The sequence below is a fragment of the Calypte anna genome, chromosome 3 (genome assembly GCF_003957555.1).
Source record: "Calypte anna isolate BGI_N300 chromosome 3, bCalAnn1_v1.p, whole genome shotgun sequence".
Classification (NCBI taxonomy): Eukaryota; Metazoa; Chordata; class Aves; order Apodiformes; family Trochilidae; genus Calypte; species Calypte anna.
In genome coordinates, this window is record NC_044246.1 from 11,674,340 (window position 1) to 11,687,464 (window position 13,125).

Genomic DNA, 13,125 nt, shown 5'->3' on the forward strand with positions numbered 1-13,125 from the left:
GAGTTGCCTTCAGCAACCTCTTGTTTCAGATAAGTTCCCATTTTTAAAAAGAATAGTGTTTTAAGCTTAACCACGAGGTAACAATATTCTGCTGTGACAGCAATGGAATAGTTGTTTTTCAGAAGTGCAGTTATCTTTTTTGTTTATTTTTTTCTTGGTTTTCTTTATTGGTGGTTTTTTACTGTCTGCTGTGACAGTGATGGAACAGCTGTTTTTCAGAAGTGCAGTTATCTATTTTGTTTATATTTTTCTAGGTTTTCTTTCTTGGTGGTTTGAGAGGAGGGTAGGTGGGAGTGGGCTGTGAGGTGTTGGCAAAGTTGTTCTTCCAAAGCCTTCCAAAGACTACGGAGAGGAACTGTTGATTTCAACTGTCCTTCCTATGTGTGAAGGGTTAAAGTGATGAATCAACAACAGTATCCTTGAATACCAGAAACATGATAGTTATAAGTTTAGTGTCTTAAAAGTCTAGCTTTTCCTCATAACAATGGGAATTTGCATTTGCATCCTCCAGCTATCAATTGATGTTAAATCCATCCATATTTCATAATAGGAGGGCAGAAGTCATAGCACAACTTTGATTTGTCCGCCTTTGACAGTTGTAGTCAGTCAAATCTGCCTCGTGTTTTTCATTGCAAGTGATTATTTCCTCTTTCTGCAACTAGGCTTAGGAATTGAATGCTGACTGCTTATGGAGGTTGTTTCTTTAAATGCATTACTGCTTGTTTAGGTAATTAAAATGCTGTACCTAACCTGATGAGATGTACCTAACCTTTTTTTTTGCTTTGTGCTGGCCGCATGCCTATTTGGTAAGCAAGCCAAGCCTCTTGGGTGTAGAGTAGGATAGCCACTTTGTGTTTGAGCCAGCATTTGCCAAGTGTTTCAGGTTTTCAAAGTTAACAATCTAAAATTTGAATCAATCCATTTGGAAAGCTTACCTGAAACATGACTTAGGTAGTATAAAAAAGTGGTGTTTGTTTAAAATAGAGAACTCTTTCCATTTACTCATGGCAAGCTACATCTTAAACTGTAGTGTCATGTAAAAAGTGGTGAATCACAAGATCTGTTAAATATATCTAAGTTTTTCCTGAAATCCAAAGTATTGATGTATACTTAATTGTCTTGGCTAGTCTGTTAAACATAACAGCAGGAGGATTTGAAACTAGTAATTTGTATCTTGAAATACTCTAGCAGAATCTGCTGCTATGAAGAGTGGGACTGAGGGAGGGTATCAACTTCCCTCCCCTCACCATTCCTGATATGGATAATTAAATACACACTGTGATTTAAAGACATAAGTTGAGCACCTGGATGGTGGATACACCATAATCAGAATTTCTGAAGAAAACTTCAAGAAGGAAAGTGCCATCTAAGGAGCTACTTTGTGTGCTCTACTTTGAGGGTACTTCCTAAGCAATTGATAATGTTTGGTGTTCTTCTGTGCCATGTGTCCATCTGCAAGATTTGATATTCATTATAAGTTTATGTATCATTCACATGTTGATGAACTTCCATAACATAACTGAGGTAAGGGGACTTATCTCCCTCCTGGTAGGGGGTAAAAGGGTAAGGTAGCTTTCCTAATTATGGAGGTAATCAGAAAGGATGAAGGTCCTACCAACTGAACTGGTATCATTGTTCTCCAAAGCATAGCTGAAACAGATACATAACTTTACAGAATATTTGACGAATTGGACCCTAGATGATTAGTGGTTTTCTGTGGCACCTCAAGAATTTCTGGCTCAAGCAATTTCAATAAGTTTCAATAGCTATGGGGAGTTATGTTGGGCTGTAGAAATTAATTTAACTGAGGGCCTGTCTTTCTGTTTCCTACACAGTTGAGTGAGAAAAGAGTATTATAGAGGCTAGGGGTGCTAGATCAGTGTGTTTACTTGTTCTGATTAAAATTAGTTGGCTGGCGTATCTCTCTATCTCTCATTTTTATTTTCTTTTGGGCTTATTGGATTTGTTTTTCTTTCCTTGAAAGAAGAAGGAAGGGTGCAGGTAGGCTGTTCCAACCATGCTAAGTATTCATAGTGATACACAGGAGATGCCAGAGCTAATGCATTGTGTTAGGTGTAGCTGCCAGCTCTATCAACCTGTATGGTTCACTGAAAGGTACCTTTGCTTGCAGGTGTGGAATCTCTTCCATAAATACCACCTGGCAAATAACAGGCAAGGAGCCACAGTCTTGAGTTCCACTTACAGATATGAATGAGTATGTGCTATGGGGTTGGAGCTTTTGTACTTTGGATTCTTGTCTTTTTGTGCTTTCACCTTCCCTTTCAAGTGCCTTTCTAGTCATCATCTTTTAATCTCATTTGTCTTAGAGTTGAGCTCTTCGGACTGTGTGTGGTCTCCCCTTCTGGGCTTGGTGTCAGTTCTAGCTTGCTTACTTGGCTAACCCAAATTTTTCTTGTTAACTTCATATAGGATCTTCCCATGTTGTCTCGTGTCTGCCTGCCTTCCTGGGCTTCTCCTGTTTCTTTCTGCCTTTACCTTTCCCTTCCTCCTTTTATTGCTTTCTTTGCTTACCTATTTCGTACTGTTTGCTGCCCAGTTCACTTAAAACAAGCCACATGAGGCAAATGAGACCACTTTGTCTCTTACTCCTACCCAAAATCAAAACTTCTCAGGCTTGAGTGCCAGATTGCTTAGATGGTATTGACTGGGCCTGGAAATCATGTTCTTTATTTTGTCTCCCAAAGCCTTGCTCTCTCTTGAACTGGGGAAGCCTGTAATGAGGAGAATCTGTTTTAATCTCTGCTCAAATGTCTGTGACTTCTGTAGTGGTACTGTTGTCTCTTTCTCAAGTACTGAGAGGTCAGTGTGAGGTTTCAGTAATACAGGTACTGTAGGCTGTTGTTCCCACCCATGCCCTTGTTTCCAGGAAACAGCAGGATTAGTTGAATTTGAAAGGGTTGATTTTCTAACTAATCTTTGTGTAGGCATACTGTAAATGTTCGAAGGACTTGTGATTGAATATAGTATATAGCATAAGGCATATCTATGCCTTGGAGGTCTACATATTCCTCACCAGTCTGATTCTCATGCATGTAAACTTCTGATACAGAAAAGTTTTTTATAGAAGTTGTGAACCATTCTACTATGAGGAAATGCACACATTAGGACTAGAAAGAAGCTGTCTGGAAAGCTATCACATACCTAAAATAATAATAATTACATTCTGTGTCAGGGTGGGTTTTTTTGTTTTTTTTAAAATGCTTTTTTGCTTTTTGATTATTGTCTTGATGAGTGCTGCCTGATATGGTTCAGGAAACTGTGTTCTTGAGCTTGTTTCTATTCAGGAGACTACTAGTGACAGCTTAGGTAGAACTTGGACTGCTGGAGTGGACAGTGGAAAATGCAGCCAGAATGGAAAGTGAGGAGATGCCATCTGTCTGCTGAGCAGAATTAGCAGGAGAGTCTAATAATCTAACATTCTAGCAGTCATGATCTGCTAAGAATAAATCCGCAGACAGTACAGAAGACTCAGTTCTTCAGACTTTGTGAAAAGCACTGAGGATTGGGCATGAGGGAAGTGAGAGAGGAACTAATTTTTTTTCATCAATACATTTATAGGCATAGGTAATAACATTGAAAAACTACTTACTGTGTGGTGCCAGTCCAGTTCTAAAACCTTGCCTAGATGTGTGAAGAGTCACAAGTCAGTACCTGAGTGACCAGCCTCATTTCAAGATTGCATTCTTTAGTTCTGGGACCACTGCTGTACCTGGCAGTGGTTTGATAGCCTGACAAGCTTTAAAGAATGTGGATGTTCTTGTTTGCTGCTTCTCTCTCCCAGAGCGGTCAAGAATCTGTGCCCTGGTGAGGTGCCCATGGGAAGGCAGAATGCCTTGGCTCCTTGCCTTTTAAGGGCAGTGGAGGCCTTTGGAATGATAAATTGCTTTTCTTAAAATACTTCCTGCTGGAACAACTATCTTCTCTTCCTCTGGTAGGGGGGAAAGTTGTGAGTCAGAGGCATCCAGTTCTTCTTAGGTGAGCTGTACTTCAGGTTGGGATCTCTTCGCTGGTTACTAAAAACTTTCAGTCTTCAAATTCTCTCCAAGATGGGACTTCCTGGTCTTTCCTGTTCTTCAAAGTACTTTGGCGTGTTTTGTAATCCCAGCTAGTGGGTGACAAAGGTCTTCTCTGGTACTGTGGCAAGCGCAAGTGGCATGAGCAAAGTTTTGGTTTTTTGTTGTTTTTTTTTTTTGAGGGGTGTGATAAATATTTAGGTAAATTTAACACCCTTGACTCCCATGTTTCTCTGCATGTAAAACCTGCTGCTGATACTAAGTTATTGAAACTCTTAAATAATTGCTACTTGGTTACCTTGGCTTGTACTCTCAGAGCTATTCACTGTTCCTATGAAAGGAAAAAGCCTTTTAATTCACTGGCATCTATGAAGTTGGCTTATTGACCTATTCTTGCATTTATTTTTTACATGTAACTGAATAATTATTTACTGGCAAATGTTGCAATTACCGTTTAGCAGTCCTGGAATAACAATATGAGCAAGGCAATTTTTATTCTGAATGCTTGTTTGGTAGTTAAGTTTGATTTTGTGTTAAAACTTCATTGTGTGGTCTAGCGGCTGCAGCTATGTTGAAAACTAGAAGAGAATATAATCCAGCTGTACGCTGATTTATCAGGCAGGGAGGGGAGTGAAATAGTTTCAAATGTGCTTATTCTATACACGTTTCCATTCCTCTCCATAACAATTAACGTATGTTTTTTGCTCAAATAACTGAACCTTTGGTTGGCATGTATTTGCAATAAGGAATGTGATTGTGGCAGAGGTTCCAGATTTTCCGTGTGAATATGCTTGTGAGAGCAAGTAAATGCTTAGAAAGCAAAATTTCACATGAAGCAGCGAGAAAAACATTCAGTATAGCTTTTGGCTTGGTTCTGAATGCATATATATATAGAAAGAAAAACCATTTGATGTGGAAATATTACAGATCAGTAATACTGATATAAATTTGGATACATAAAGAAATTTTACCGAAAACCATAAGGGAAGAAACTTGCTCAGTAGTTGACTAGAGAGTTTTGTGACCACGGCACATCTGGCAGTGCAGTTGCTTTCAGAGTGTACTGGAACAATTGTCAGACTTGCAGGACTTGTCACTTTTTCTATCTCTGGCTCCTTCAGAGTCTGTTCCCTGACCAAGGAAGTATATCTTTTGCTAATGCATTGCTGTTTTAGCATGTCCCTTTTTTAAGAGGAGTTAGCACACAGCGACATCTCTGACATGAAATTTGAATCTAACAGTAAGACAACTTTAAAGAAGTTTTCAGAAAGATGAAAAGCAACAGTAAATTTTCATATTTCTGTATTGATGTGGCTGGATACTTAATTTTAGGCTTAGATTATGAATAGTGCTGCTTGTATTAAAGGGACACACACACCACATTGCAGAACTGTTAGGAGGGAAAATTGAAAGGACCTGAAACTGAGCAGCTGGTCAAAAAAAAGCCAAAAACCCCTCTAATTGTTAAGTATTGTTAGCATCACAGAAATTACAATGTTACCATATTGTATTTTTGCACTTTTTTTTTTCCCTTTCCATTTATTAAATGAGTGGTGCAGTAACTGAGCTTATTTTCCTTCTGTGCTACACTTGCTTATGATGCTGTGAAGATGCCACCTGTGCTTTTCCTTCTATATCCTTGAGTATGTAATGCTTATGGAGAAGGTACTAGATCTTCAATTTGTGGCACTTCAGTTTCCTTCAAATCTGCAGTTTCTGAGATTACTGTGGACAGACATGTAACCTTAACTTTTGTAGATAACTATGGGTAGTCAAAGCGTGGTTGTTCCTAGAGACAAAGGAGCATTCTTCCTACCTTTCTGTTTCAAATGCTTACTGGCATTAATCTGAAATTAATACAAGATAACCTTTTGTACCTGGAGCCTCTAAAAGAGGAGGAAAAGGGCAAGACAGGAATCTTGCAGCTGGTGGGATCTTGCTTTTCGTAAGCTCGGTGCCTTCCAAATGTTCTTTTCCGTGTTGGCAAGTTGGTTGTGCTGAAGTATGTGTGGATATACATATTTATGGACATACTAGAGCTGGGTTTATTCTATTCTAGTATTTTCAGCATAGCTGTATGTACACATTACATAGTTGTAACAGCAAATTACAGGTTTTAATGAGTCTTTGACCTTAACTTTTGTTAAAATAGAAAGAGAAAATGGAGTAAGTTACTTTAAGCAGAACTTTCCTGGATGCACTGTTTGTTTTAAGGATCAAAAGTTATCTACATGTGACAGAAGGGACCTGAGCAAAGATCTCAAATTGAATGGTGTGTAAATATTAGGCTAATGTTGCATACTAGCAGGAAGCTATACTCCTGTGGCATTGGGTGAGCTGGGTCACAGGTCTTGTTTTGACAGGGCAAGTCTTGTTTCAATACTTGCAGCATTGATACTAAGTGACTCTGGTTGTATCCAGTGATAGTGGTATCAGTGACATAGTGGTCAATACTGCAATTTTGGTACAGTGGTTCTCTCTTTATAAATAGTGATGAACAATTTGTTGGAAAATTAACTTCTTTTTTGTTCCAGCATCTCCACTGGACTTCACAAGCTGTCTCTTAATTATTTACCAACATTTTTAAATTCTAAAATAGCTGTTTAGCATGGTGTAAACTATTTTGGCTCTTTGTCTCCATATTTAGGCCTTCAATTATTTTGAGAAGTTTTGCTGTTGTTCTGTCTACTTAGAAAAATTATACAGCTTCCACAGCATCAATCTACTCTGTCCAATATAATGAAGCATTATCAGCCAAATGTTTGTCTGTGATAAGATGGGTAGGTGGAGACAAGGATTGAAACAAGAACAGGTGAACCAGTTAGGTTTTTGAGAAACTAGTTAAGTTGGATAATTCCTTGCAGAAGATGGAAGGTGAGAGGGAAAAGGAGAAAATAAATAAATGTTTCTAGAAAACATCCACTGGTTCTTCTACTTCAGAACAGGCTGCAGATAGGATGCATAAGTAGCTTTACTTGCCCTTACTCTTAAGTAGAGCAAGGTTTTGGTTTCAGTGGAATCTACAGGTATCTTGCCTCCAGATGTGCTGGTGAGTGAAGCCATCCAGATCCTGATGGGGAAGTGTCAGCGCTTCCTGAATGAGCTGGACTCTGTGCCTATGGAGTGACCAGGCTGTAGCTGGGAAGCATAACCCTGCACTGCTGTTCTGGGCTTCCTGCACCTGTCTGCAAGGATGATTCCTCTTTCATAAAGAAGAGGTTTGAGATGGGCTTGTTTAGAGTCCTAGGGTCATCTTTTTGACTGCTTCAGTTTAACTGTAATCTGCCATGGGAATCCTGACTCAATGCAGGAAATTTTGTTCTGACCATGTTACTCCAATTTGCCTGTTCCTCTGCCCTGATAGGTTCCATATGAGCAGGTGTTCCTTGACTGTACTCTCCTACCCCCTAACCCCCCCTGCATAAAACTCATACAAAGATATCTGAGAAGAGTTCTCCCCTGCCCCAGAGTGTTAGCAGGCTCCAGCTCATGGTACAAACATCCCAAGTCCAAACTTCAGTTTAAGGGTATGGAAAATACTTAGTTGTAAATGGAATTTTCAAGTTCTACCTTTTCTGACAGTGAGAATAGTGCTCTGGCCAGAATCCTTCCACACAACCTGTGTGTAGGTGGTATGTGTGTGCCCTCCTATGGATGCTTAAAAATAAAACTCCTGCTCTTCAAATGCTGGGACATCTCTCTGTTCACTGTCAACATATTTTGGGCATATCTTTGTGCTTCTAGTTACTGATCAAGAATTCCCCCACACAGATACTTGGGGAGAGGGCGAGTGTCATAGGCAAAGCACTGACCTCAGGGTTGAAAGGCTTTCTCAAAAAAGCCCCAAAGGCATAAACCTTAGTGCCAATGAGCAGTAGCTCTACCCCTCCTGAATTGCTGCTCATGTTCTCTTTTGTGTTGTTCTAGATTCCCTCAAGTGTTCTGTACTCAAACAATTTTAAAAAAAATTATCGCTGTCCAAATCCGAGAACTTTCTTCCTCATTCCCCAAGTAAAGTTTATGTGATGTACCTGAAATAGCTTATCTAGAATCAGATATGTTGGGTCAACTCATGTTAAAAGATGGGAATTCTGCTGTACTGTCTGGAAGGCTTTGACTAACTCTTAGCTTCAGTTAATAAGAGAACAGATTGTGCTTTTCTGTTATCATCTTTGTTCTAGAGACACTAAAAAATCATTGTCATAGTTATGAACCAATTTACACATTTAAGGGGCTAGAATTTAACTGATTTTTCAGATACATACACCAGAAATTACATTTATAAATGAATGTACTAATATGTTCAATGTTAAACTTGTTTGGCTCTAGCATATAGCTTCAGAAGGGCAAAGAAAACACTCGCTTGCTTTAAAGCAAGCAAAAAATAACCAAAACCCAAAACTGGAAACTCGGATCTAATTTTGACCTTTGGCCAGGAGATGCAGTCACATACAGCAGCAGAGGAAATGCCTGACATTCTCGCCATCAGAGCTGGGGCTTCCAGCTCTTTGGCACACTTACACGTGTAGGTCTGATCTTTTTTTCTTCTCAGTTGTCATTGCAGACCTCTTCCAGAAATTACGAAGGGACAGAGTAATGCCAAGCAGCATTTTTCATCTTTCTGATTTGGGTCTTCTGTAATGTGTATTAATTTGCTGTATGACAGTTTGGAACACAAGTTCTTAATGTTTTGTGCATTTTTGGAAACCAGGTGAAGATACTAGTATCAAGATTCTACAACTTCAGTAACTAAACTGTATGGTGTTAGTTTAGTGGTAAGGGTCCAGTACAGAACTGTGAATCATTACTAGCTCTACAGTATGGACTCACTTGTGGTCTCTTATGTCAGATTTTCCTTTTTCCCCCTTCTTCCCAACCCCTTAAGGGGAAAACCCCCATCGGAGGGGGAGAACAGGGATTGCTTGTAATTTTGCTTATGTTTTATGTTTTCTTACTGGTTTTGTTTGTTTTGTTGGTGCTTTGGTTTGGTTTTTGACTGGGAGGTTTGTGGGGGTTTTTTGTGGGGTTTGTTTGTTTGTTTGTTTTTTCCTGAAGTGTAACTAAAATATCCAAATCCCTCTTGTTTGTTAGGGATCTGCAGTAGATGTAGCTTGGAAAAGCTTATGGCTTACCAGGGTTCTTACAAAAGTTAACAAATAGGGGCTGGAACCTAAAGCATCTGTGAGGATATAGCCTAGTAAGAATATGAGATGACTTCAAATTACATTGTCAGTACTGCTGTGGAGGAATCATATGTGTCTTACACAGAAAAGAGTTGTTTGATACCTTAAGACCTCTGTGTCAGATGTGCTCTTAGATGTGGCTTTGATAAGGTTTTGTTTCTTAACAACAAAAAAAAGTGCTCTGTAGTCCAGTGGTTTGGACTGATACTAAGTTGAATGAGTGATACTTCCTTTCTCATCCATGTTTTGTGTAAACAAAGGCTGACCTAGTTTAGGCATTAAAGTGCTTCTGGCTTTGAATTCCAAGTGGGAAAGGGGGCTTTTGAGTTTATGGCCTGGCAGAAAGGGTGCTTCACTGCCTGCCTTAAGGAGTTTCTGCCTCTGTGTCCCTGTCCCCGTTGCTTCAACAGGACATGCTGTGGGTCCATGCTGTGAACTGGGCAGGGAATCCTTAAGCACTGTTGGGGTGGACAAAGATTCTCTATTGACAAACAGCAATGCAGATGGTGTCGTGAGGAAATGGAGCTTTTATCATTCTGCTGCTTTCGCCTCTCAGTCTCTGCTGTTCCCTGTTCCTTGCCTATTATTCCTTTTGAGATTTGTAAGATTCCAGCAGTTAGAACAAATCCATAGGAACCTTAAAGATACTATAATACTGTAAGCACTTAAAATGTGTTGCTGACTATGAGGGAGCCTACACAAAATGTTATCTTCAATATTAATACCAGGCAGCAAAAAAATCTGCATGAGCTGCAGGAGGGATGTAGAGAAGTTACTGTGAGTGTCCAAGCTGCTTGAAAAGTGAAACTCTTGTCTAGGGTGCTAGAAAATGAAATTCAGGCTTGCTAATTTCAGTGCTAGTGAAACCATGTGTTTTCTGTTCTGTCATACGCTTTCAATTAACTTTATTAAATAAATAAAGTTAAGAAAGGTGTAGTATAAAATAATTTCAGGCTCTACGTGCCACTAGGTGGCAGAACCCATGCATCTGTTCTGTGGATGTCTTTTCCTGCATCTTGATTCTTCACCTCAAATATATTGAAAATACTTCTCAGCTGTGTGTGAGAACAGACATCAGTAGGGATGTGTAGATGTTATCCCACCAGGGCTCACATTGGCAGTTGTGGGAAACGTGCAGGACTCTCAGCCTTCTATATCCATGATTGTTCAGACTTCTCACCCTTCTGACAAGCCTGCTACTCAAAGTAGTTGCATACATTTAGGAGTCACCTCAGGACCCTTCTTGCTCCATTTCTTGGTTCTATTATCAATAAATCAGAAATGGGGAGGTGACAAAGGGATGTTGAGGAAGAATGCATTTGTAAGGACTGATAACAGGGGAAGGGCCATGGAGATGGTGAGTTTGAGTTTTAACTGATGGTGGGAGGTGTGATTTTTGAGTATTGGAAGCTTACAGTGTCGTGAAGTGGCTCCTGTCTGTCAGTGAGATGTTTGTATGGGAATGAAGTTACCACTTGGAAACAAATGTATCTTGAAGCAAAACTTGTTAATGACTCCCTTTAAGGTTCCTCTTAGTACTGATCTTCCATGGCAATGTGCTTGTCATCCATTTAGTGTGGGAGATTATTTCAGCTTCATTTTATTGCTGTTTTAACTTGCAGAGCAGTTAGGGAGGTGGCTAAGGACAGCCCAATCAATAATAGGTGCATTGCCTGCATATTTACTAATAGAGGGCTGTCTAGGTCCTGGGTGCTGGGACAAGTTCTGCCATTATTGTTATTTGTGTATTGTAATACATGAGGTACAGTCCTCATCCTGCATCTGGGATTCATTGAGACCAAGCCAGAAGGCATCCACATCTTTGTGATCTGTTTCACGAGTACACCATCCCTTCTAATTAAGAACTTGATGGGTAGACACTAAATAATGAGGCTGGCAAATACTGAAGGACAAATCTAAAAGCAACAGTATGGGTTTCTTTTTGTAGGTGCTGTATTGTAGGAGCATCATCTAGGGATTTCAATTTGGAATATTAATACTGTTTAAAATTGAAGTATCAAATTTCAAAGCAACTTGATTAAAGTTTTCAGAAGGGATTAGAATCACCAGGATGTGATGCCTTCTGTGAATTTTGTATACAGTTGACACTGCTGCAACAGTGCAGTTTAATACAAGTACTTCTGTCTTCCTGTGGAGGAATGCTAAGGGATGCCAGTTTATTCCATTTGTTTAGTAGCTGCTTATTCCATTTGTTTAGTAGAGTTTATAATTTTATCTTGTAGTTCTGGAATAATCATGAAGATGAGACGACCTTTTGAATGCAGTGACTTGAAGGAATTGTACTGGTTTCTTATTTCATGGTGGTTTGTCTTGACCATTCCCTTAAAATAAATAATGTTGGACTTAAGACTCTTTGTGGAGTATGTAACAGAACATTGAAGGAAGTACTGTGAAGAAAAAAAAATCAGCCAAAAAGTAGTTTGCAGAAAGGTGCTATTTTGGCAGTAGGCTTGTCTAATGTAAGTTAAAATAAACCCTCCACACAAAAAAAGTAAGCTGTTTTTAATTAAAATATATTTTTGAAAATACACTACACTGACAGAAATGCCTGAAGACCTTGGTGTTTGGAACTTTGTATGGTTTCTCTCTGGTATCCTGTTCATGCCATCCAGCTGTATCTCATGGCTACCTGCAAACCAGCACCACAGAGGTCATTCAGCAGATTGTGGTGTAAAGGCTACGGGTAATTATGCACACTATAGACTGGTTTTTAACTTACCTCCAACATTTGCCTCTGATTCCTTACTTGAAGTTATTACTACCCTTCTCAATATGGTATTTTGAAGATGATATTTCTTCCAAGTTGATGAGGAGGTTGGTTGTTAGGGTGATAGCCATTTGAATGGCAAAAGTCTGTGGTTTTTTTTAATCAGAATTAGTAATTTCTTTTAAAATTGTAGAAAACAGTCTTTCTTCTAGAAAGAAATGTGATGACTCTGTGCTTCCCTCTTCCATTTTGAAAAGAGCTGGTGGTTGAACCTTGGCAACTGGACAGCTCTGGTATGTGACATCTGTGTGATGCTTGGTGAATCTTAATACTGTCATCTAAGGCAGCAGACAGCCTAGCATGCTAAGCTGGTGATGAGAGCAACTTTGGACTAAGAAGATGAACTATGAGCAAGAGTGGTGCCTGGTTATAATTTTGTTAACTGTGAAAGTGATGATGATTTCTGATGAAGCTATTGCAGTGAGGTAGAGGGAAAAAAACTATTGAAGCAAGCCTTGCCAGCCCTCAGATGCTGAGGAGTTCAGAGTTCCAAATCGTATCATTTTGGCAAAGGGGATTACTGAGGTGGGGTGTGGGGAACATTGTGGGCATGTAGAGGCACTGAAAATACTGTTTTATTGATAATATCCAAAGTATAATTCAAAAGATAGCTGTGAAGTATGCATTCCAAGAAGCATTATTAGAGGTCAAGGTGTATTTCTGTCTTGTTGATGAGAAGATGACTAAAATAGAGAAGTTCTTCTATGTGTCCAAAGTCTTGTGTGGGGTCCTGATGGGTTGTCTGCTTAGGGAGGAGAGCTGGAAATCCACAGTGAGGGAAAAGACCTTGTAGTGTCAGCCTTGGGTTATGTCGGGCCTTGTTTTGGAGAATGTGAGGAACTGGATGATGTTGTCTGGTGAGACTGGAAATACCCTTGCTTGAACAGAGGCTTGGCTTTCAAAAATGGCTTTGTCCAGATATAGAGGGTTTTTCTGAGACTGTATGAATGCAGTGGGCTTTATTGAGGAAGAGTGTTGCTGAATTCCTGAAGAGATGACAGACAGTATTTAAACTGTTCTGAAATGAAAGACAGTGAAGACTGACAGTGCTGGCTTGTACCTTCAGCTTGTGGTCATGGTCTTCTCAGACTGGGGAGAAAAGAGTTCAAGTAAGTTTCCT

General features: G+C 39.5%; 1 protein-coding gene across 2 annotated transcripts in view; it reads left to right on the top strand.

Annotated features, from left to right (window-relative positions):
* CRIM1 (cysteine rich transmembrane BMP regulator 1) overlaps positions 1 to 13,125 on the top strand; it is a 155,017-nt gene that overhangs the window by 15,499 nt on the left and 126,393 nt on the right. The window lies entirely within an intron of this gene.